Below are 23233 nucleotides of genomic sequence, written 5' to 3' on the forward strand. Positions count from 1 at the left end.
TTCATGACAGTTTACTCACCAAAGCAAAGAGGCTAGCTCTGCACTCAATAGTCAGAATCTTGTGTTCTTGCTGGTGGCGAGCTTGGAGGTGGGAAGGGTGCGTGCGGGGGTGAGTGAGAGGCCTACGGGAACCTTGCCACTTTCCCGGTAGAAATAAGCTCTGGGGTGGTTAGGTCCATGGTTGACCTTCCCACCCTGTAGACAGGTGAGACCCGAAAGTGGCCAATTAATGACCACTTAAAGGCCTTCTCATCCTGCTGTCGCTGGTTTGAACCCAGCTGTAGTATGCATGACAAGTGTGTGGCCAACTTGTCACCTCAGAGGTGAGGGTTGTGGGGGGGAATGGATCCTCATTCAAAGGCACTCAGTAGACATCGGGATGGGGTCCTCTGGGAGCCAAAACCCTGTCCTTGCTGCCCACCTCCCCAGCCCTTCTCCCTGTGACCCCCACCACGAAACCGCACCCCCCACATTACTTATCCGAGGACTCTGTGGGAGTGTCCTTCCAGGGGCTGCTACAGCCTCCCTAGTGGCACTACTGAGCACAAGAACTGCTGGCCTCTGATTCTCTAATTGGCTAGCTGCTCTCGGTAGGTGAGAGTTCCACCACCAGAGTCCTGATTCCAGCGGAAGGCCAGCCATTGGCATCGCCACTGCCTGATTGGATGGTCCTTCCTGAAAAGTGGCAGTATGGGTCTCTCACCATCTGTCCAGCTAACAGGTGAGACCCCAAATGCTTCAACAAGATTCTACTCATTAGGAGTCTGCTGCAGCCAACAGCAGCCTTCTGACCCCATTGTTAGTCCCTTCATTGATCATTATTTGCTAATTGCCGCTACTGGGAGGGTGGTCACCACAAATGTTCCCCTACCTCCGTCAAGATTTCTGGGAAGTGGGAATGTACGTGATGCTGACCCCATTATCTCCCATTTTGCTTCCAGTCCCACCGTAACACCTGCCTCCTCGGGACTGGGAAGATTCCACCCAATGTCTCAGGGTAAACTTACTACATTCAATCAAGTTGATTGATGATCTTGGAAATAGTTGCAGCGTACAGTGTACTGTATCATTCTATGATTCCTGACAGTGGTCCTGGTGATGGGTCAGCGGAATGCCCTCTCTCCAACTGAAATAAACTCACTACCCGCTCTTAAACTTGGGTTAAAGTGGGAGGATTCACTTCTCTAGTGGCCTGGGGTAGGCTTGAACCAGTGACCCTGCCTGGGTACTTCTTGATTGGGTTGACCTAGGTTACTGTTAGCTCTTTCTGCAAACTGCAAAGAATACATTTTGCGATCCAACAATGATGGAGCTTAAATCAGGAAGGCTCTGGGGCTGGATTCTCTGTTTTTGGGACTATGTCCCCCCCGTGGTCGTAAAAACTGTAGACTTCACAGTTAGAAAAACCAGCGTGAAAGGACCACAGATTCCGAGCCCCGCAGTGGGCTAGCAGTGAACCAGCGTAAATCTAGTAGCTTTTGTTGCAGATACGGGCCCCCGCACCTCCGGGTCGGAGGCTGCGCATGCGCACGGCGGCCTCCAGCCACCGCGCTGTGCTCCATGGTGGACTCAGACCGGCGAGCTGGACCCTAAACGTTGTGCCCCCGATCGGCCGCATGCCCGACCCTGACCGCCACCCCAAAACTGCCCAGCCGCGTATAAGGCCCTCCCCGCCCTCCGATCGGCCCGCCCTCGACCAGGGCGGCCGCGGGCTGAGTCCGCAGCCGCCACGCTAGTATCCCGACCGGCAGGACCATGTTAGTTCCATGCTGTCGGGACTTCGGCCGGTCTGGGGCGGAGAATGGCGGAGCGGGCCTCCAGCAATGGCCGCAGGCAGGTGATATGAGGTACTCTCCGGGTACGCCGCTTTCCGGGCACGGAGAATCGGGGAACTGGCCCCAGTCCCGATTCCGTGCGGGGAAATAGATTTTCCACCCCGGAGCGGCCGCGATTTCGGCGTCAGGGTGCAGAGAATCCAGCCCCTGATGTGTGTGTGAGACAACATTGTCTCACCCAGCTGCCATTTCAACATTCGCTTTCCTTCGTGTTCAGTTGAAGTGGGTCAGTTCCTGGGAAGTGTATGAAGACTTCTCTGGAGCATGCAGAAGTATGTATGTGTCTGTGACCCCCACCCCATAACAAGCTAATCCTATTATGAAATTAGCAAGCACAGCGGTTCCTGTCTTCGAGGCAGCACTGCTGCCTCACAACGCCGAGGACATGGGTTCGAATCTGGCCCCAGGTCACTCACTGTCCGTGTGGATTTTGCACATTCTCCCCGTGTCGCTGCGGCTCTCGCTGCCCTAATCAAAAAAGATGTGCAGGATAGGTGAATTAGCCGCGCTAAATTGCCCCTTAATTGGAAAAAAAAATTAATTGGGTACTATCAATTTATTTAAAAATAGAAGCTCCTGTCTTCTCAGTATCCTGACTGGGTAAAGGAGGACAATGAGATATGGATCTATCCATCTGATCCCATATCTGGGATTGCCCCTTGAGTGGGTTATTGGGGAAATGAATACATCTGCCCAAATGTGGGGTGAATATATTATAAAAGGATGCCTGATCTTATAAAAGGTACAAGCAATACCAGATATCAAATCTAAATGTCCCAGTGTATTTGGTCACAGAGTAGCTGATTACAGAAGACAATGTGCAAATTGTGGAATCAAACATTTACGCATTCTTTGTGTTGTGTTGGTGGTGATGGGATGGGGGTAGGAGGTGCAGGATGATGATGTGGCACCACCTAATCGGAGTAAAGCTGGGACTGCACCGTTTACTCGGTACATTGCATTTTCCCCACAAGCATCCTCTGACACTGATTCCTCGTAGTAAATTGCGCCTTGTTATCCAAGACCCACAATATAGAGATCAGACTGATTTAAATGCATGTATTAACTATGATGTTAAACATAGAGCTTGATTTGATTTTACACGTGTGTGTTAACCAAAACATCAAAATGTAACATTGGGCATGATTTCCCACAGGTGTGTTGATGTGAGAAAATGGTGTGATTTGATGTACGTGCATCAACTGATGTGTTAAATATTGAATTTAGAATGCTAGCTGAGGTAATAAATGACATTCCTCAATTTTAGTAACATTTTTTGTTTGACACAACAGTGTGTGACTGATTCTACATTTATAACCGACGGTGTAATAATATCATGGTTGTGTTGTAGTGACATTGCTGAAGATGTAGATCGGCATGTCAATCTCATTTCTACCCGACCACCCGTAAGAGACACAAAACCACGAGTTATCAAGAAGGTGGAAGAACCTATCAATGGAGTAAATTCCTTGGTAAGTGTGAAACAAAAAAATGGTGATGTTCGTATAGGTGTGGATCCCAAAGACTTGAATGAAAAATGTGTACATATTGTAAATCAATCATTACTGAAAGCAATGGACAGCCAATCTGAACCATATCTCGCAAAATCATGTTACAAAGCGTTACCATTGTCACATGGGCGATCTCCAGGAGAGCTACTCATGAATAGAAGGTTGCGTACCACACTTCCATACTTGGAAAAGAAAGAGCCCCCCCCCCCCCACACACACACACACACACACACACACTGTCCCAGACGATGGCTGGAAGGAGAGCAGCGCCACGGTTCCGGGACACTGAGCTGGAGACCGTACTGGATGCCGTGGAGAAGAGGCGGATTATCCTGTACCCCGGTCAGGATAGACGAAGGTCGTCAGGCACAGGCATTCGCCATGCCTGGGCACAGGTGGCAGACACGGTCAGCGCCGTTGGCGAAGTCGTCAGGACTGGTATCCCGTGCAGGAAAAACTACAGAACCGCCTCAGGGCGGCCAGGGTGGATAGGCAGCGCTGTGCCCATGGCACCAACCCTCACACCCCCCCCCCACATACATGTAACCAGGACCCACTGCTCCCCACCCCCCCCGGAGGATGGACGAACCCCCACCCTGCCCCACAAGCCAGCATCCATGCCAGCCGCCATGGCTGGGAGCTCTGGCCAATGATGCCATCATCTACCCAACCCCTGGGCTGCATGTGTCGGAATGTCATACTGTGTCGTTGTTTGTGTTCGCCCTCCCCCACCACAAGGAGAAGGCCAGAGGGGGACCACCAGATCTGCTTCGCCACATCATGCCCGAGCAGAGGGCACTGGACATGGTCGGCGGCCCGGTGGAAAGGGAGGTCGTAGAAGCAGAGGTTGGCGGTGGGGCGAGGAAGTGAGACCCACTGCCTAGTTGCGGATCCTCATGACACGTGTGCCCCCCCCACCCCCCTCACCCCCCCCACCCCCCTCGCCCTCACCCCTCCTGCCCCTCACACCCTCACCCCTCACTCCCCCATACTCTTCACCCTCCCTGCATCCCTGTCCGGCTGCCGAACCATACATGCCGTTTTGTGTCTCCCAGGACCTGCCGGAGATGGGCCAGTACCATCCAGGGCCGCCTGCCCTCAGCTAGTGCAAAGCACTGACGGGGAGAGCAGCTGGAACAATAGCCCTCTAGCCCTCTGCCCGAGACTCAGGAGACCCCGGAGTACGGGTCTGAGGAGGACACTAGCTTTCCATCACAGCTATCTCCAACACCGTCCACCATCTCTGAGACTATCACCTCGGTTGGGCACACTAGTGAGGAGACTCCTCGGACATTATCTGGTGCACACCACACAGTAGGTTTTGATGGAACCATCAATTCACGAGACACGTGCTTTCAGATATGAACAGTGGTTTTAATCTACTTACATCAGAGCCAGCCAGTTACCCGTTGAACTCTCGATGAACTCAGGCTGGCTCTGGACACGGTTATTTATACAGCAGTCTAGGGGGAGGAGTCGTGGGCAGAGCCAAAGGTGGAGCCCTGTACAAACTCCTGAGCATTCCCAGAGTTACTCCCCCTAGTGGTCGGATAACGCTACTGTGCTTACAATGGTATTGGTAAATACAGTGCGAATTACTAAGTGACATTCACCACATTCACCCCCTGCAAAACAATCAAGTCCGGCGGAGGTGGTGGTCTACAAAGTAAGTCTGTCCGGTGGTCGAACTGTCCGCTGTGATCTGCGGAGCACCGGGGTTGCAGCCTCTTGCGGTGGCTGGATGGGTGTTGTGTGCTGGGGTACAATGGCGGACTCCAGGGAGGGTTGTGTCCGAGCTTCATACTCTTCTGGTTCGACTGGGGACTGGGGGCGCTGGGGGCTGGCCGGCGCGGGTGCATGGAACTGGTGGAGCGAGCTCGTGGGCTCGGGAGCGCGAGGGGGCGGCAGGATGGGGTGTAGGGTGAGGGGTCCTTCTGTGGGGGTAGAGGGAACGCTGGATCCGGCGGGTGCCAGATCCCGGAGGGATACTGTGTCCTAGTGGCCGTCAGGGAACTCGACGAAGGCGTACTGGGGGTTGGAGTGGAGCAGGCGCACCTTCTCAACAAGGGGGTCGGTTTTGTGCGCCCTGACGTGTTTCCTCAGAAGTACGGGGCCCGGTGTCCTCAGCCATGCCGGAAGTGAGACCCCCGTGGTAGTGCCCCTGGAAAAAATGAAGAGCCTCCCGTGAGGGGTCTGATTGGTCGCTGTGCATAGGAGGAACCTAATAGCGTGGAGCGCGTCTGGGGGGACTTCCTGCCACTGGGAGACTTGGAGCTTTCTAGACCGGAGGGTCAGTAGGACGGTCTTCCAGACCGTCGCGTTCTCCCTCTCCACCTGCCCGTTCCCCCTGGGGTTGTAGCTGGTAGTCCTGCTCGAGGCAATGCCCTTGTCGAGCAGGTACTGACGCAGCTCGTCGCTTATGAAGGACGAACCCCGGTCGCTGTGTACGTAGCTGGGGAAACCAAACAGGGTGAAGATACTATGCAGGGCCCTAATGACTGTGTGGGAGGTCACGTCGGGGCACGGGATAGCAAATGGGAAACGGGAGAACTCATCTACGACGTTTAGAAAGTAAACGTTCTTGTTAGTTGATGGGAGTGGCCCTTTGAAATCAATCGCGAGGCGTTCAAAGGGCGTAGAAGCCTTGACCAGGTGGGCCCTGTCTGGTCTATAGAAGTGCGGTTTGCACTCCGCACAGATCGGGCAGTCCCTGGTCACCGCTTTTACCTCCTCGTTGGAGAAAGGCAGGTTTCGGGCTCTGATGTAGTGGGCAAGCCGGGTGACCCCCGGGTGGCAGAGGTCATTGTGGATGACTTTCAGTCGGTCAATCTGCGCGCTGGCGCATGTCCCGCGGGATAGGGCATCCGGAGGCTCGTTGAGCTTCCCGGGTCGATACTTAATATTGTAATTATAGGTGGAGAGTTCGATCCTCCACCGAAGAATTTGATCATTTTTTATTTTGCCCCTTTGCGAGTTATCAAACATAAAGGCAACCGATCTTTGGTCGGTGATGAGGGTGAACCTCCTACCTGCGAGGTAGTGCCTCTAGTAACGAATAGCCTCCACAATAGCTTGTGCTTCTTTCTCGACTGAGGAGTGTCGGAGTTCTGAAGCGGAGAGGGTACGGGAGAAAAATGCGACTGGTCTCCCTGCCTGATTTAGTGGCTGCTAGAGCTACCTCTGAGGCGTCGCTCTCAACCTGGAATGGAGTGGATTCATCCACCGCCCGCATGGCCGCTTTGGCGATGTCCTCCTTGATGCAGTTGAAGGCCTGCCGTGCCTCAGCTGACAGGGGAAATCGTGTGGCCTTAAAGAGTGGGCGGGCTTTGTCCGCATATTGAGGGACCCACTGGGCGTAGTAGGAGAAGAAGCCCAAGCACCGTTTGAGGGCCTTGGGGCAATGGGGGAGGGGGAGTTCTAAGCAGGACCGCATACGGTCCTGGTCTGGGCCCAGGACTCCGTTTTCCATTACGTAGCCGAGGATGGCCAGTCTGTTTGTGCGGAAAGCGCATTTCTCTTTGTTGTAGGTGATGTTTAATTTCTGAGCCGTCTGGAAAAAACGGTGGAGGTTGGCGTCGTGGTCCTGCTGGTCATAGCCGCAGATGGTGACATTGCCCAAGTACGGAAACGTGGCCCGCAGCCCGTACTGGTCCACCATTCGGTCCATTGCTCGTGGGAACACCGAGACCCCATTAGTAACGCCGAAGGGGACCCGGAGGAAATGGAAGAGGCGGCCATCGGCCTTGAATGCCGTGTAGTGGCGGTCCTCCGGGCGGATTGGGAGCTGGTGGTATGCAGACTTCAGATCCACCTTGGAAAATAGCCGATACTGGGCGATCTGATTTACCATGTCTGCAATCCTGGGGAGGGGATATGAGTGTCGCGGCGGTGCGCCCCTGAATCTGGACAGAATGGGAGCCTGAAGCGAGCGAGATAGTTTGCCGCACAGGGAAAACGGGGAGCGAACAGCGTCTTACCAGGTCTGGGTGTATGAAGCACTCAGTACTCCCGGAGTCGAAAAGGCATGGCGTGCTGTACCCGTTGATTTGGACCTCTGCCATCGAATTTCGCAGATGCTTCGGGCGCGATTGGTCCAGAGTGACGGCGCTGAGTTGCGGTTAGTCGGCGGCTCGATCAGCTGTGCTGGAGTGGCCCTGTGATGACTGCCCTCTGAGTTCATAGTCGTACTCTTCCGATGAGTTGTCCGAGCGCGGAGATGCAGGTCGGGCCCGTGGATCGCGCGTGGCGGGCTGGGAGGAAGATGGCATCCAAGATGGCGGCCCCCATGAGTCGCATGTGGCCGGCCGCGTGGTGGAGGTTTGCCAAGGTGGCGGCCCCCATGGATCGCACGGGTCGGGGCATAGGCCGCAGCGTTTCGGGCCCCGTGGGCCTCCGGGTGTGGGGAGCGATTACTTTGTGCCGCTGGGGAGTTGGAAGCTGGGGCCCTTTTTGCGAGGCACACTCTCGCGTAGTGGCCTTTCCGCCTGCAGCTGCTGCAGGTGGCGTTGCGGGCCGGGCAGTGCTGCCGCGGGTGCTGGTTCTGGCCGCAGAAATGGCAGGCTGGAGCAGCATAGTGCCAGGCTGGAACAGCATAGTGGCTGGCTGGGGCAGCATGGTGGCTGGGCGGCCGCGTGGCACAGGCCTTGGGGAGTCGCTGGTCGGGGGCCCATGATTGGGTCGCGGGGTCGGCGGGGAACGAGGTGAGGCTGCGGAAGGAGATCTCCATCATGGTAGCAATTTCCGCAGTTGTTTCTAAGTCTTGGGCCCCTTTTTCCAGCTGTCTTTGGCGCACATAATTAGACCTGAGGCCCGCTACAAAAACATCACGTACAGCAAGTTCTCTATGTTCAGCCGCGGTAACCGCTTGATAGTCACAGTCATTTGATAAATTATTGAGCTCTCTTAGAAATTCGGCGAGTGATTCTGTAGGCCGCTGGCGGCGAGTCGTGAACACATGGCGTGCATAAACTTCATTAATGGGCCTTGCATACATCTTATCGAGTATCGCTAGCGCTGTAGTATATGAACCGGCCGAGTTTAGTTGCGTAGAGATTCTGTGGCTCACCCTCGCATGCAGTAGACTTAACTTCTGTTCCTCTGTTGTTTCGGCTGTGCTCGCGTCTGCCAGGTAGGCCTTAAAGCACCGCAGCCAGTGGGAGAAGATTTCTTTAGCCTCTGCATCCTGTGAGTCGAGTTCTAGGCGTCCAGGCTTGAGAGCTGATTCCATGATCGATCCTGACTGTTCTTAAGTAGATTAAATTGATGGAACCATCAATTCACGAGACACGTGCTTTCAGATATGAACAGTGGTTTTAATCTACTTATTTCAGAGCCAGCCTGTTACCCGTTGAACTCTCGATTAACTCAGGCTGACTCTGGACACAGTTATTTTTAGAGCAGTCTAGGGGGAGGAGTCGTGGGCGGAGCCAAGTGTGGAGCCCTGTACAAACTCCTGAGCATTCCCAGAGCTACTCCCCCGAGTGGTCGGATAATGCTACTGCGCTTACAATAGTATTGGTAAATACAGTGTGAATTACTAAGTGACATTCACCACAGGTTTGGTACAGCAGGTGGAGGTAAGAGCAGTCGAGGGGCCGGACGATCGGAGGGCAGCCCGGCCCCAGCAACCAGCTGCCACCCAGACGAGTCCTCGGGCTCCTGGAACATCCAGTTCCAGTCACAGTGTAGGTGCCGGCAGAGACCCAGGGACTACAGGAGAGGATGACGGCCGGCGTCCAGCACCTGCAGACGCAAGTGCAGGAATCCATCCGCCTGCAGGAGCAGGGTGTGGTGCCGGTAATACGTGCCATCCAGGCCGAAACCAGGTCCGTGGTGGAGGCAATGGGGGCGACGGTGTCGGATATGGGGCAGCATGTGCAAGGCCTGGGGCATTCTGTGCAGGCGGGGGCCAAGGCCCAGGACAGGGCTGCCCTCTCTCAGGCAGCCATGTGCCAGGGCCACCTGGACATCGCAGCGGCGCGCCGCAATGTGGCCCAGTCACAGCAGGCCATGGCTGAGAGCATCGGCGGCATTGCCCAGGCACAGGCCAACGTGGCGCAGGCTCAGAAGGAGGTGGCCCACTCGCAGAGGGACGTGGCGCACTCGCAGAGGGACGGGGCCCACTCGCAGAGGGACGTGACCCACACCCAGAGGGACGGGGCCCACACCCAGAGGGACGTGGCCCACACGCAGAGGGACGTAGCCCACACCCAGAGGGACGTGGCCCACTCGCAGAGGGACGTGGCCCACTCGCAGAGGGACGTGGCCCACTCGCAGAGGGACGTGGCCCGCTCGCACAGGGACGTGGCCCGCTCGCACAGGGACGTGGCCCGCTCGCACAGGGACGGGGCCCGCTCGCACAGGGACGGGGCCCGCTCGCAGAGGGACGGGGCCCGCTCGCAGAGGGACGGGGCCCGCTCGCAGAGGGACGGGGTCCACTCGCGGAGGGACGGGGCCCGCACACAGAGGGACGGGGCCCACACCCAGAGGGACCGGGCCCACACGCAGAGGGACGTGGCCCACTCGCAGAGGGACGTGGCCCACATGCAGAGGGATGGGGCCCATTTGCAGAGGGACGGGGCCCACACCCAGAGGGACGGGGCCCACACCCAGAGGGACGGGGCCCACACCCAGAGGGACAGGGCCCACTCGCAGAGGGACGGGGCCCACACCCAGAGGGACGGGGCCCACACCCAGAGGGATGGGGCCCACACCCAGAGGGACGGGGCCCACTCGCAGAGGGACGGGGCTCACACGCAGAGGGACGGGGCCCACTCGCAGAGGGACGGGGCCCACTCGCAGAGGGACGGGGCCCACACCCAGAGGGACGGGGCCCACTCGCAGAGGGACGGGGCCCACACGCAGAGGGAAGGGGCCCACTCGCAGAGGGACGTGGCCCACACGCAGAGGGACGTGGCCCACTCGCAGAGGGACGGGCCCCACTCGCAGAGGGAAAGGGACCACTCGCAGAGGGACGGGGCCCACACCCAGAGGGACGGGGCCCACACCCAGAGGGACGTGGCCCACACCCAGAGGGACGTGGTCCACTCGCAGAGGGACGGAGCCCACTCGCAGAGGGACGTGGCCCACTCGCAGAGGGACGGGTCCCACACCCAGAGGGTTGGGGCCCACTCGCAGAGGGACGGGGCCCTCACTCAGAGGGACGGGGACAACTTGCAGAGGTACGGGGCCCACACCCAGAGGGACGTGGCCCACACCCAGAGGGACGGGGCCCACTCGCAGAGGGACGGGGCTCACACGCAGAGAGAAGGGCCCACTCGCAGAGGGAAGGGGCCCACTCGCAGAGGGACAGGGACCACTGGCAGAGGGACGGGGCCCACTCGCAGAGGGACGGGGACCACTCGCAGAGGGACGGGGCCCACACGCAGAGGGACGTGGCCCACTGGCAGAGGAACGGGGCCCACTCGCAGAGGGACGGGGACCACTCGCAGAGGGACGGGGCCCACACCCAGAGGGACGGGGCCCACACCCAGAGGGACGGGGCCCACACGCAGAGGGACAGGGCCCACACCCATAGGGACGGAGCCCACATGCAGAGGGAAGGGGACCACTTGCAGAGGGACGTGGCCCACACGCAGAGGGACGTGGCCCACTCGCAGAGGGACGCGGCCCACACCCAGAGGGACGGGGCCCACACGCAGAGGGACAGGGCCCACACCCATAGGGACGGAGCCCACATGCAGAGGGAAGGGGACCACTTGCAGAGGGACGTGGCCCACACGCAGAGGGACGTGGCCCACTCGCAGAGGGACGGGGCCCACACGCAGAGGGACGTGGCCCACTGGCAGAGGGACGGGGCCCACTCGCAGAGGGACGGGGACCACTCGCAGAGGGACGGGGCCCACACCCAGAGGGACAGGGCCCACACCCAGAGGGACGGGGCCCACACGCAGAGGGACAGGGCCCACACCCATAGGGACGGAGCCCACACGCAGAGGGACGGGGACCACTTGCAGAGGGACGTGGCCCACACGCAGAGGGACGTGGCCCACTTGCAGAGGGACGTGGCCCACACGCAGAGGGACGTGGCCCACTCGCAGAGGGACGGGGCCCACACCCAGAGGGACGGGGCTCACACCCAGAGGGACGGGGACCACTCACAGAGGGACGGGGCCCACTCGCAGAGGGACGGGGCCCACCCGCAGAGGGACGTGGCCCACACGCAGAGGGACGGTGCCCACTCGCAGAGGGACGGGGACCACTTGCAGAATGCCCCACAGTCCTGACTTGTGCATTCCTGATGCTCACTGTGAACCATTTTAAACCGAGTGCCATTAATCACCGCCCTTGTTCTATCATTCCATACATTTAAATCTTTACTGATTACATTCCTACGCTCATTGCCGATAGGAGTATCATAATTCTTCTGTTATTGTTCAATTTGACCAGATTTTTAAAAATTCTGACACAATTTCTTTTGCTCCAGACGCCATGGTTCTCTAATACAATTGTATGTTCACCCAAAAAATTTTATGATTACTTCTCCTGTGGTTTTATTCGGCAGTTTCACCCACACTTCCTCTCTGTCATCAATTGGTTGTAATATCCTAATTTTTCCTGCATCATCTTAATTTTATTAAATCTTTCCCTGTCATCAGATTTTCTTATTTCCTGATACTGCAAGTAATTCTCCTAATCTAACTTCAGGTCTAACGTTTCTATTGCCTAATACCCCCTCTATAATGTAATCTCTAACTTCTGGTCTAATATCTTTATTCCTTAAACCTCCTTCTGCAGTGTATTTAACACTCTAAACATCATTTCTTCTGCTACCTGTAGTAACTTTCTAGTGATACATCGGGCACTAGGACCCTGGTGGAGCTGTGCCGTGTCAATTTCAACCGGTTAGTTTCAAAGTAATTTCCTGCACAGAGCTCTGACTGCTTGGGAGTAAAACTTCTCTTTGTGTTTATGCGAAGACCAATTTAGTGCTGAGCATATTAAATTTCTACCTCATAATATTGATCACATTTCTTGCCTGCCATTTATAACTTCTAATTGATGTGAAACTATTTTATTTATTTATTTATTTATTTATTTTAGCAGCCAAGACTATGCCGAATTGCAACTAATCATTTACAAATCCCAATTTATACATTTTGATTTCGCTTTTTGTTTTCTCCCTGAGAATTATGTTCTAATTAACTCCCACAATGTTAATCATTATTACTAATTTTCTAAAGAACTTTCAAATACTTACCCCATTTTAAATCTCACTTTAATACCTCCTAAAACATAACATTTTACAAAACTAGGAATGCACGAATTCTTCTTAAACGGACTCATTCATTCATTGGAGATCTCCATTCAACCAAAATAATTCAAATCATTATACTTTCATTCATCAACACACAAGTTTGTCTCTGGTTCCCCCTAGTGGCCATTCATCTCCCAATTCTGTTTCATTCAAACAACCCATATCTTCCCATAATAAATGTTAGCGTAACCAATTATATTTGTACGGAATTGAACTGTCCGCAAACATTCCATCAGCGGTCTTTTACTGAACTGTTCTGCGACATCACATCAACCCGATAAAGACCTTTACCAATTTTAGCCAATTCGAATTGTACGGAATTGAACTGTCCGCAAACATTCCATCAGCGGTCTTTTGCTGAACTGTTCTGCGACATCACATCAATCCGTTAAAGGCCTTAACTGAATTAAAGTGTAATTTAATAGAACCAATTTTTAATTTTCTACTCACATGCAACTGACTGACCAGGGAACATTCCCTCAGTCACCAACTGAATTGTTACCTCATTCCAACCCTCAGCCGTACCTGCATTGACTGAAATCAATTCTTCTAATCCACCAGACTGACCTTTGATTTCGTCGAGACATCTTACCTGATCAAATGCGAGTGATTAGACTGTTAGCAGAATACGAGAGAGAGGAAAATCGATATGGCGAGTTGTATCTACACATACCGTGGGCCCATTTCCTTTTTCCCCTTCCGAGAGCAGTCCAATTCTGATTTTGCAGATGAAAGGCAAGGATCTAGAGAAATCCCGGGTTTCGGCACCAAATGTTAATTCCTGATTCTTTGTGGCCGGTCTGGACTCAATAAAATCTGAGATGGATTTGCAGGTATCATATCATTTAATAATAACTAACTTGCAAGGCTGACTCAATCCATAGGACCTCAGGACACACACACTGTCTTCTGAGAGCCGAGGATAAAGAGAACCTCAGGACAAAGGAACACTGGAGATATACTTCAAATTACATCAAGATTCGCATACAAACTTCCCATTGGTCATTTTACACACCTCCTGACTTGGTCATATATCCTAATTGGCTCACTTCGCATTTTCCCAATCCTGGCCTCTTGTTACCCAGCATCCTTTTCACTATTCTCTCCACGAGGCAAAGCTCCCCTCCCCCTTCCTAGCCATGCTGTGCTCATCCCTTTGTTCTCTGTCTGTGAACTCATTACCCTCAGGGTCCTACTGTCCATCATATTCGTTTGCTCACTTCCTCAGAGTCACATGTAGGCCAGACCAGGTAAGGGTGGCAGATTTCCTTCCTGAATGGGACATTAGTGAACCAGATGGGTTTATACAACAATTGATGATAGTTTACATTACTGAGACTGGCTTTCAATTCCATGGATTTGAACCCATGTCCACAAAGTATTATCTTTGGCTACTGGATTACTAATCCAGTGACAGGACCACTACACCACCGCCTACCCATGGGGGAGATGAGTGGGCAGCTGTATTGGTTTATAATCCAAAGCTTCTAGTAATCTGACTAAAGTCCAGTCACTTTAAAGGACATGGACTATTCATGTTGTTATATTGCCTGGGTAAGGGAAGACAAATGGCCGCAGCTGCAGTCTTTGTGCATGTGGCTGTAATGGTATGGGTTGAATTGTAGTCAACTCAGAGCTAGATTTTTCCAATCCTGTGACTTGGTGAAACATCTTTGCTGTAACGGGGCTTCCTACTGCCACAACAACACGTGCAGAACCTGGCCACAGATCTATTAGCATTTTGGCCTGGATTCTCCACCTTGCAATGCTGGCAATGGGGTTCCTGATGTGGCAGAGAATGGGTGTCCGGAGGAAATTGGGATCGGTGCCAGGTGCCGGTGGACACTGATCCGTTTGCGATGGCCCTGCCCCCCAGCTGGCAGCAGGATCAGGGTTTGTTCCTGCACACCAGTGGGAGGATGCAAAAGGGTCCATATAACCGATTTGCATCCACTTAATAGTGGAAGCACCAGAGTCGCTGGGCCCAGGGGATTCTCCGGTTCTTTGGGCCGGGAATCACGTGGGCAAGGATCACTATTGGGATTTACCAGCATGACCCTGATGTGGTGGACCTGGTGGTGGGCAAAGAGGGTACCTCCTTAAGGGAGTTGACCACAAAGTCAACCGTAGCACAAGTGGATAGCACTGTGGCTTCACAGCGCCAGGGTCCCAGGTTCGATTCCCTGATGGGTCACTGTCTGTGCCGAGGTCTGCACGTTCTCCCCATGTCTGCTTGGGTTTCCCTCGGGTGCTCCGGTTTCCTCCCGCAGTCCAAAGACGTGCAGGTTAGGTGGATTAGCCATGATAAATTGCCCTTAGTGTCCAAAAAGGTTAGGAGGGGTTATTGGGTTATGGGGATAGAGTGGAAGTGTGGTCTTAAGTGGGTAGGTGCAGACCCGATGGGCCGAATGGCCTCCTTCTTCACTGTATGTTCTATGTTCAAAGTTCATCCAAGGGCCATCCTCCCCCAGACCCCCTGAATATTGGGACCCTCCCACAAAGACCCCCAGAACATGAGGACTACCCTCTCGACCCCTGAATAGGGGGACCCCTGAATAGGGGGACCCCCCAAGAGACCCCCTAAATAAAGAGACCCCCACAGACCCCCTAACTAAAGGGACCTCCCCAGAGACCCCATAACTAAAGGACCCCCACCCCCACAGAGTCCCTCTGTATAAAGGAACCCCCACACAGACCCCCTAACTAAATGGAGCCCCCAGAAGCCCACTAACTAAAGGGACCCCCACCGAGTCCCCTAAATAAAGAAACTTCCCACAGAGATACCCTAAACAAAGAGTATGCCCGAAGAGATCCCCGAACTCCCAAACTAATGGGAACTCCACCTAACTAAAGGAACCCTGCCCATAAAGACCTCCTAACTAAAGGAGGAACACCACAGGACCACTCCCCCCCCCCCCCTCCAGAAAAGAGACCGCTGTCTGGAAGCTAGACAGCAGCCAAGACAGGGGCAGTGAAAAAAAATATTGTTATAACATTCACCTGGGCATACATCTGCTGGCTCAGACAGAGGAAGCACCACGTGTCCAATTATCAACCAAAGAGAGTTAAGTGCATTCCATTCACCCCCCTTCATGCTTGAGTGATTTTGAAGTGCTGAGCTGGAGATTAACAGCGCTTAACGCTGTTCGAAGTAGTTGATGTTTGTAAACATTGTGGTTACTCGTCCATGAAGGGAGACAAATGAAGCAATGCTCATATCTGTGTTTGTGGAAGCTGTCATTCAGAGCCCAGTAAGAGAAATGAATGAATGGCTTGCAGCTAAAGGATCTGAGGGGTTTAAACACAGGTCGGTGCTTTCTCTTTCCAGGAATGGACACGTGATGCTTCCTCTGTCTGAGCCAGCAGGTGTATGCCCAGGTGAGTGTTACAACACTAGTTTTTTTCACTGGCCCTGGCTGGACTGCTCTCTAACTTCCAGAGAGGAATCTCTTTACTGGGAATGGAGTTGGGTGGGGGGGGGGGCCTTTAGTTAGAGGGTATCAGGGGTGTTCCCATTACTTCGGCAGTCCATGGGTTTCTTTATTTAGGGGGTCTATACCGGGATCCATTCAGGGGGCCTCGGTGGGGGGGTTGTTTAGTTAGGGGTCTCTGGGGGGTTCCATTTAGTTAGGGCATCTGTGGGGATTCCCTTTTTTGGGGGTTCTTTGGGGGGGTCCCCCTATTCAGGAGGTCTGTGATGGGATCCGTTAGGGGGTATCTGGGAGGGGTCCATTTAGTTAGGGAGTTTCTGGGGTGTCCCCCTATTCAGAGGGTCTCTGGCAGGTGGGCAAACAGGTCACCCTGTACTTAAGGGAAAATATGGGGGGGGGGGGTGGCAGACTGATTCGTGATGCGGGGGCGGGGGGGGGGGGCGGGCGGGGGCGGCCTCTTTGCAATGCATGGATGCTGGGGGGCTGCTATGCAGTGATGAGGGGGGCAATGGCCAGCCATGGGACATTGCTTTTTTTTAAAGGGTAATTTAGTGTGGCCAATCCACCTGCCCCGGCACATCTTTGGGTTGAGGCATGAGACCCACGCATACACGGGGCCGGGATCGAACCCAGGTCCTCAGTGTAGTAAGGCAACAGTGCCAACCACTGCGCTACCGTGCCGTGCGTGGGACATTGCTATCGGGCCGCCCGTTCAAAATGGGAGCCCAATAGTGGGATTCCCTTGGGAATCGCTTGTAATCCTCGGCATGCGTAAATTTGCAAGGCAAGGATAGTGAATTGCTTCCTGATCAGAGCGAAAATCAGTTCCAATTCCCCTCCAGCGGGAGAACAAAGGGTGAATTCTCCGCCGGAAGGATCCTCCATTCCGCTGGCAGCACATCCCTACCTATGGTTTTCCCGGTGGCATGGGGTGGCCACAATGGGAAATCCCATTGGTTGGAAAAGGAGAATCCCGCTGCCGGTGACGGCATACTGCCGAGGAACACGCGGCTGGGTAGGCGGACAATTCACCTCAGAGTCTCCCAAACGGAGAATCCCGCTATTATAAGGTGGATTTCTCACCTCTGCTTTGCCTGGTGTTGGAGGTGGGTGGTTAGTCCTGAATGGGGACAGGAGGGAGGGTAGAAAGACAAGAACGTAGAAACAGGGGAGAAATTCAACAACACTTGACCTCAGCTTGCTATCCTTGTGCAATGATACCAAAAGCCTGTGAAAGGAGAGTTATGTTTTTTTTTATATTAATTTTCTTCTGTGTTACAAGTCAATGCCAGTGGCCAAGATTCCAATGGTACACGTAACAGGAAATATGTTTCAGGACTTAGTTCCCTTATTTGCAATTTCTCATGTATAGGCAAGCATGTTGTATGGCACTGGGTCTGGCTCAAAAGAAAGGAGGAACATGGAGAAATCGAGCTTGCGTAGCCTGTTTCGCTCCTATCTGAAGTTCACAATTGGTGAACAGAGAACAACAAATCCCAGCTTCAAAGCCAAGGCACACAGATTGAGAATGGCAGCTTAATTTAGTACAATAGTGGCCATCGACCGCAATGGTTTGCCACTGGCATATTGCAACACCTTGTACCATTATCATCATTACAATACTGAGTCAATAACCTTGACCATACCTGCCTTTGGGCAGGAACGAAAGAGCTTGTCCAGCTCCTTTCCAGCTGTCATCAGCTGCCACTCTTTCTTGATTCAGTTTGCCGGATTAAATGGCTTACCAGGGTGCCAGCCAGTGGGAACTGCGCGCCATAGAGGACAGGCACTTCATCAGTGGAGTGAGCTGAGAGAGGTCCAGGCAAGAGCAGAGCAGAAGATAATGAATGGCACTTGGCACTGCTGCCATTCTGTACACACAGCTCTTTTGCTGTTTGGCAGAGGCAGCCTATCACCATCACACAGTCAACAATGTAGAGAATGTAAATCAATGTAGAGAATCTACAGTGCAGAAAGAGGCCATTAGGCACATCGAGTCTGCACCGGCCCTTGGAAAGAGCACCCCACCCAATCCCCATAACCCAGCAACCTCACCTAAGGGGCAATTTAGCATGGCCAATCTACCTAACCTGCACATTTTTGGACTGTGGGAGGAAACCGGAGCACCCGGAGGAAACCCACGCAGACATGGGGAGAACATGCAAACTCCACAGTCAGTCGCCCGAGGCCGGAATTGAACCCGGGTCTCTGGAGCTGTGCCACCTTGCCGTCCTTGAATTATAGTTACCTGATAGTGTTCAATAGAGTATACCAATTGGCATTAAAACAAATGATATATTAAGGTAAGTTCAAACACACAAGAAAGATAAACAGATGCACCACAGAGGTTTCTAACCCATCAGGAGAAAGAATGCCGATTGCTGAAAGAACTCCGCTGTAGTGAAGGCCTTTGACAATGAAGACTGGATGAGATAAACATCAAACACAGGCACAACAAAGGTAACCTTAAGATGATAGCACCAGGATTAACATCACACACGCACACTATGTGAAACAGATAAAAGGTTACGAGTCACTGGACCTCCTTGGAAACCTCCATCTAGTTTTGTTTTCTATTTTTTTTTAATTTAGAGTGCCGAATTCATTTTTTCCAATTAAGGGGCAATTTAGCATGGCCATTCCACCTATAATAGATAATAGAACAGTACAGCACAGAACAGGCCCTTCGGCCCTCGATGTTGTGCCGAGCAATGATCACCCTACTCAAACCCACGTATCCACCCTATACCCGTAACCGAACAACCCCCCCCGCAACCTTACTTTTTAGGACACTACGGGCAATTTAGCATGGCCAATCCACCTAACCCGCACATCTTTGGACTGTGGGAGGAAACCGGAGCACCCGGAGGAAACCCACGCACACACGGGGAGGACGTGCAGACTCCGCACAGACAGTGACCCAGCCGGGAATCGAACCTGGGACCCTGGAACTGTGAAGCATTTATGCTAACCACTATGCTACCGTGCTGCCCTAGTTGCACATCGTTTTAGTTTAGCAACACCTAGTTGCACCTACTTGCACATCTTTGGGTTGTGGGGGCGAAACCCATGCAAACACGGGGAGAATGTGCAAACTCCACACGGACAGTGACCCAGAGCCGGGATCGAACCTGGGACCTCGGCGCCGTGAGGCAACAGGGCTAACCCACTGCGCCACCGTGCTGCCCCATCTAGTTTTATTGAGACAGACATAGTAGTCCAGAACTATGCGTAGTGACCTTCTGAAAGAGTCTGTAGCGATTGGTGATGATCGTCCCTTTAAGGGCAACACAGCAGGAGAGGGCCACCTGGCTTAGGGACCAATTGGGACCGAGAGTGGGTAATGACCCCAGGGAGTGGAGTCCTCTCTTATGCAGAAAACATGTAGGGGTCTTGGGCAGCTGATAGGCTTATCTAGGGCAACCAGGGAGCTGCTGGTCTCTGTAGAGTGTTTCTTCTTTAGATACACAACAGGTATTTATTAATAAGTCTGCAATGTGCATCATTACAAAGTTCTTAGTATACGAGATCCTGATTCTACCTATACACCATACACATTACATATATATGGGATTGTATTGTATTATCATCACAATGACATGTTTTAATAAAGAATTTGAACCAGATATTTACAGTATTTCCTAAGCTTTGAAACTATATTAAAGATAAAGGATGTATGAAACAATCCAAAATTAACCCCACTTCAGGGCAATAGGATATATGACAACACCAGTTATGGTCTACCAGCAACAGAAGTAGGAGACAATTGAGAGTTTTAGGTTGAATATCAAATGGAGGATTGGTCACCTCTAAATTAGGTGGACCAACAAATATATGAACATATGAACTAGGAGCAGGAATGGGCCAATATCCCTCAGGACTTATATGTTTCAGTTACACAACAGAATCGGGATGTATGGACCATTTGAATGAATATATAGAAGCACAGTCAGTGTGACTTGATAGGCCAGCGTTAATGATATGGGGAAAGATAGATCCTTCTCTGGGACCTCAGGAAAGAATTCCAGCAAGATAGTCAGACATGATTTGCCTATAACAAGTCCATTTTGGTTCTCCTCGACTAGCCTATGCCTTTCTAAACAAATGATTATCTTGTCCCTGTTAATGGCTTCCAATAACTTTTCCACCACCAACATTAGATTGACTGGCTTGAAATTTCCTGGTTTATCCCTCATCCTTACTGTGAATTGTGGTGTAACATTAGCAACCCTCCAGGCCTTTGCAGTTGTATCTAATGAAGATTAAAAGATTGTGGCCAATACCTCTGCTATTTGCTACCTTTATGTCTTTCAGAAATCTAAGATGCAGTCCATCTGGACTAGGTGACTTACCAACTTTCAAGAATGCCGATCTTTTCCAGATATCTGTGCGTTTAACTCTGTTGTGTTGTTTCATACCTCAATTGGCTCCAGCTCTTTCCACAGACTGAGAAGTTAAATTCTCTGTCACTGATATCAGGAGTAGTCCAAGCAATTTAATCACTACATCTTCTGCAAGGCTATACTGACTAAATTTTGTTAATTTCCTTTTCTGTCCGAATCAAACAGGAGTAATTGAGGTTAAGTAACCTGAGTTCACAGTTTGACTGACTGATTAATCAAATTATTAAAATATGAATACTGGCAACTTTAGGAAACTGGTTATGTCATGTATGTGAACAATCTCTAGTTCACGACATGGGGCCGTCATGTAACAATTAGCACTTATGAGTTCATGAGCCACAATCAACAATTTCAACTTCATCAAACATAATCGTTGAGAGTGCATCGGCAACTGGAGTTGTTTTGTGAATGTGGGAGAACTCGACAGCTATGAAAGTCTAGTGGAATACAAGACTTTAATGGTGTTCAATTTAAGATTGTCCCCCCAAAGCCTTGGGACATTTAAGGTAGTCCTACTTTGTCTCATTGGTTTTGTTATATTTTTAAAGAAAAAAAACAACAGTTAATTCAGAAATTAAACAGAAATTGCTGGATACTCAGCAGGCCTGGCTGAATCTATGCAGAGAGAAACACAGTTATTGTTTCCAGTCTATAATACCCTTCTACAGAACTGAAATGGGATAGAAATGTAAGAATTGTATAATTGGAGATGGGATGGAAGAACATTGGAAGATTTGACCTGGTGTGTCAGGAGAAGAGAGCCTGTCAAAGAGCTGGGAGGAGCTTGGGACCTAATCTGGTATTGGACACCCGTCACCCCCCAACAACACAGTAGTATTGTGGTTAGCACAATTGCTTCACAGCTCCATGGTCCCAGGTTCGATTCCCGACTTGGGTCACTATGTGGAGTCTGCACATTCTCCCCGTGTGTGTGTGGGTTTCCTCCCACAGTCCAAGGATGTGCAGGTTAGGTGGATTGGCCATGCTAAATTGCCCTTAGTGTCCAAAATTGCCCTTAGTGTTGAGCGGGGTTACTGGGTTATGGGGATAGGGTGGAGGTGTGGACCTTGGGTAGGGTGCTCTTTCCAAGAGCCGGTGCAGACTCAATGGGCCGAATGGCCTCCTTCTGCACTGTAAATTCTATGATTCTATGTTCTATGATTCTATGTTCTAACCCCATGAGATCCCCCTAACACCCTGACCTCCCCCTCCCCCCACTGACCACCCCATTACTACCTGACCTTCAAACACCTCCAACACTAACAACTTGAGCCCCCTCACTGACAATCTGACCCCACCCCAACTGATCATCCAAACCCCCATTGGTCATCTGAACCTCCCACATACCATCCAACCTCCCCCCTCCCTCACTTACCATCCGATCCCCCTCACTGACCAGCCAAACCCATGAGCACCTCCCCACTGATCAGCCACCAACCACCCGACTACCCGAATGAACATTCGACACCCAACCCACTCCCCAACCAACCCCCTGTGACTCCCCTGTCAACCACGTGATTCCTTCGACCAACTCCCCCATCCACCAATCTTTGGACTGTGGGAGGAAACCGGAGCACCCGGAAGAAACCCACGCACACACGGGGAGGACGTGCAGACTCCGCACAGACAGTGACCCAGCCGGGAACCGAACCTGGGACCCTGGAGCTGTGAAGCATTTATGCTAACCACCATGCTACCGTGCTACCCATATCACCACTGTTGCGAATGCAAGACTTTATCAGATAGTTTATTTTTGAAAATGATTTTTATTGAATTTTTAACATTTCATACAAAAGCCATAAACAAACACTTTTTACAAATTATTCACCCCCACCTCCCCCCTCCTCACCCCCACCTCCCCCAAACTATTCCCCCTAACAGAGAGTAAGCCTCCCTCCCTAATACCTGGCAGTGACCTTCCATTTACAAGACAGTTATGTTTTAAAATGTCACCTGTAGTTTAAAGTGAAAAGGAATGTTCTAGAATGGGAATCGTGATCGGGTTAGTTCTGCTGGAGACAGTAACATGTGATCTGGTTGTCATAGGACACAAAAGAGAGGCAGCTGTTTTTCAGACACAAGTCATGCAGAGAGGCAAAAAGGAGTCATTGCCATGAGGAGAAGCAGCCTCTGCTGCTGTGGAGAGCGGGGTGATCTGTTTTGCCTTAGCAACCAAGCAGGATGCGGGTGAGAATGTGTTCTGTTTGAATAGACTGGACTTGTGGAGATTTAAGGAACAAGGAGTTGCTGAAGTGGAACCTGCCGCTGGAAGTTGGTTGGGGAATACTCAGATGGCTGAGTGGAATAATTTTCAAAGAACACTGGAAGATTTGACCTGGTGTGTGAGGAGAAGGGAGCTTGTCAAAGAGCTGGGAGGAGCTTGGACCTAATCTGGTATTGGACACCCATCACCACCCAACACCCTGAACCCCTCCCACTGACCACCCCAATACTACCTGACCTTCAAACACCCCCAACACTAATAACCTGACCCCCCTCACTGACAACCTGACCCCACCCCAACTGATCATCCAAACCCCCATTGATCATCAAAACCCCCACATATCATCCAACCCCCCTCACTTACCATACAATCCCCCTCACTGACCAGCCAAACCCCCCCTGCTGACCACCCCCCCAATGACCACCTCCCCACTGATCAACCACCAACCACCTGACTGCCGGAATGAACATTCGACCCCCAAACTATTCCCCAACCAACCCCCTGTGACTGCCCCACCAACCACTCAACCCCTTCGACCAACTCCTCCACCCA

The 23233-nt window shown here is 52.3% G+C and overlaps 1 protein-coding gene across 1 annotated transcript in view; it reads right to left on the bottom strand.

The window, feature by feature from the left end:
* Positions 1–20665, bottom strand: part of LOC119975446 (single-pass membrane and coiled-coil domain-containing protein 1-like) — a 51973-nt gene extending 31308 nt beyond the window's left edge. The window contains exon 1 of the mRNA XM_038815114.1: positions 20407–20665. The gene's annotated coding sequence lies outside the window, so the exon portion shown is untranslated. The remainder of the gene's footprint in view (positions 1–20406) is intronic.
* Between the last annotated feature and the right edge of the window lie 2568 nt (positions 20666–23233).

This window comes from Scyliorhinus canicula, chromosome 13 (genome assembly GCF_902713615.1).
Source record: "Scyliorhinus canicula chromosome 13, sScyCan1.1, whole genome shotgun sequence".
Taxonomy (NCBI): domain Eukaryota; kingdom Metazoa; phylum Chordata; class Chondrichthyes; order Carcharhiniformes; family Scyliorhinidae; genus Scyliorhinus; species Scyliorhinus canicula.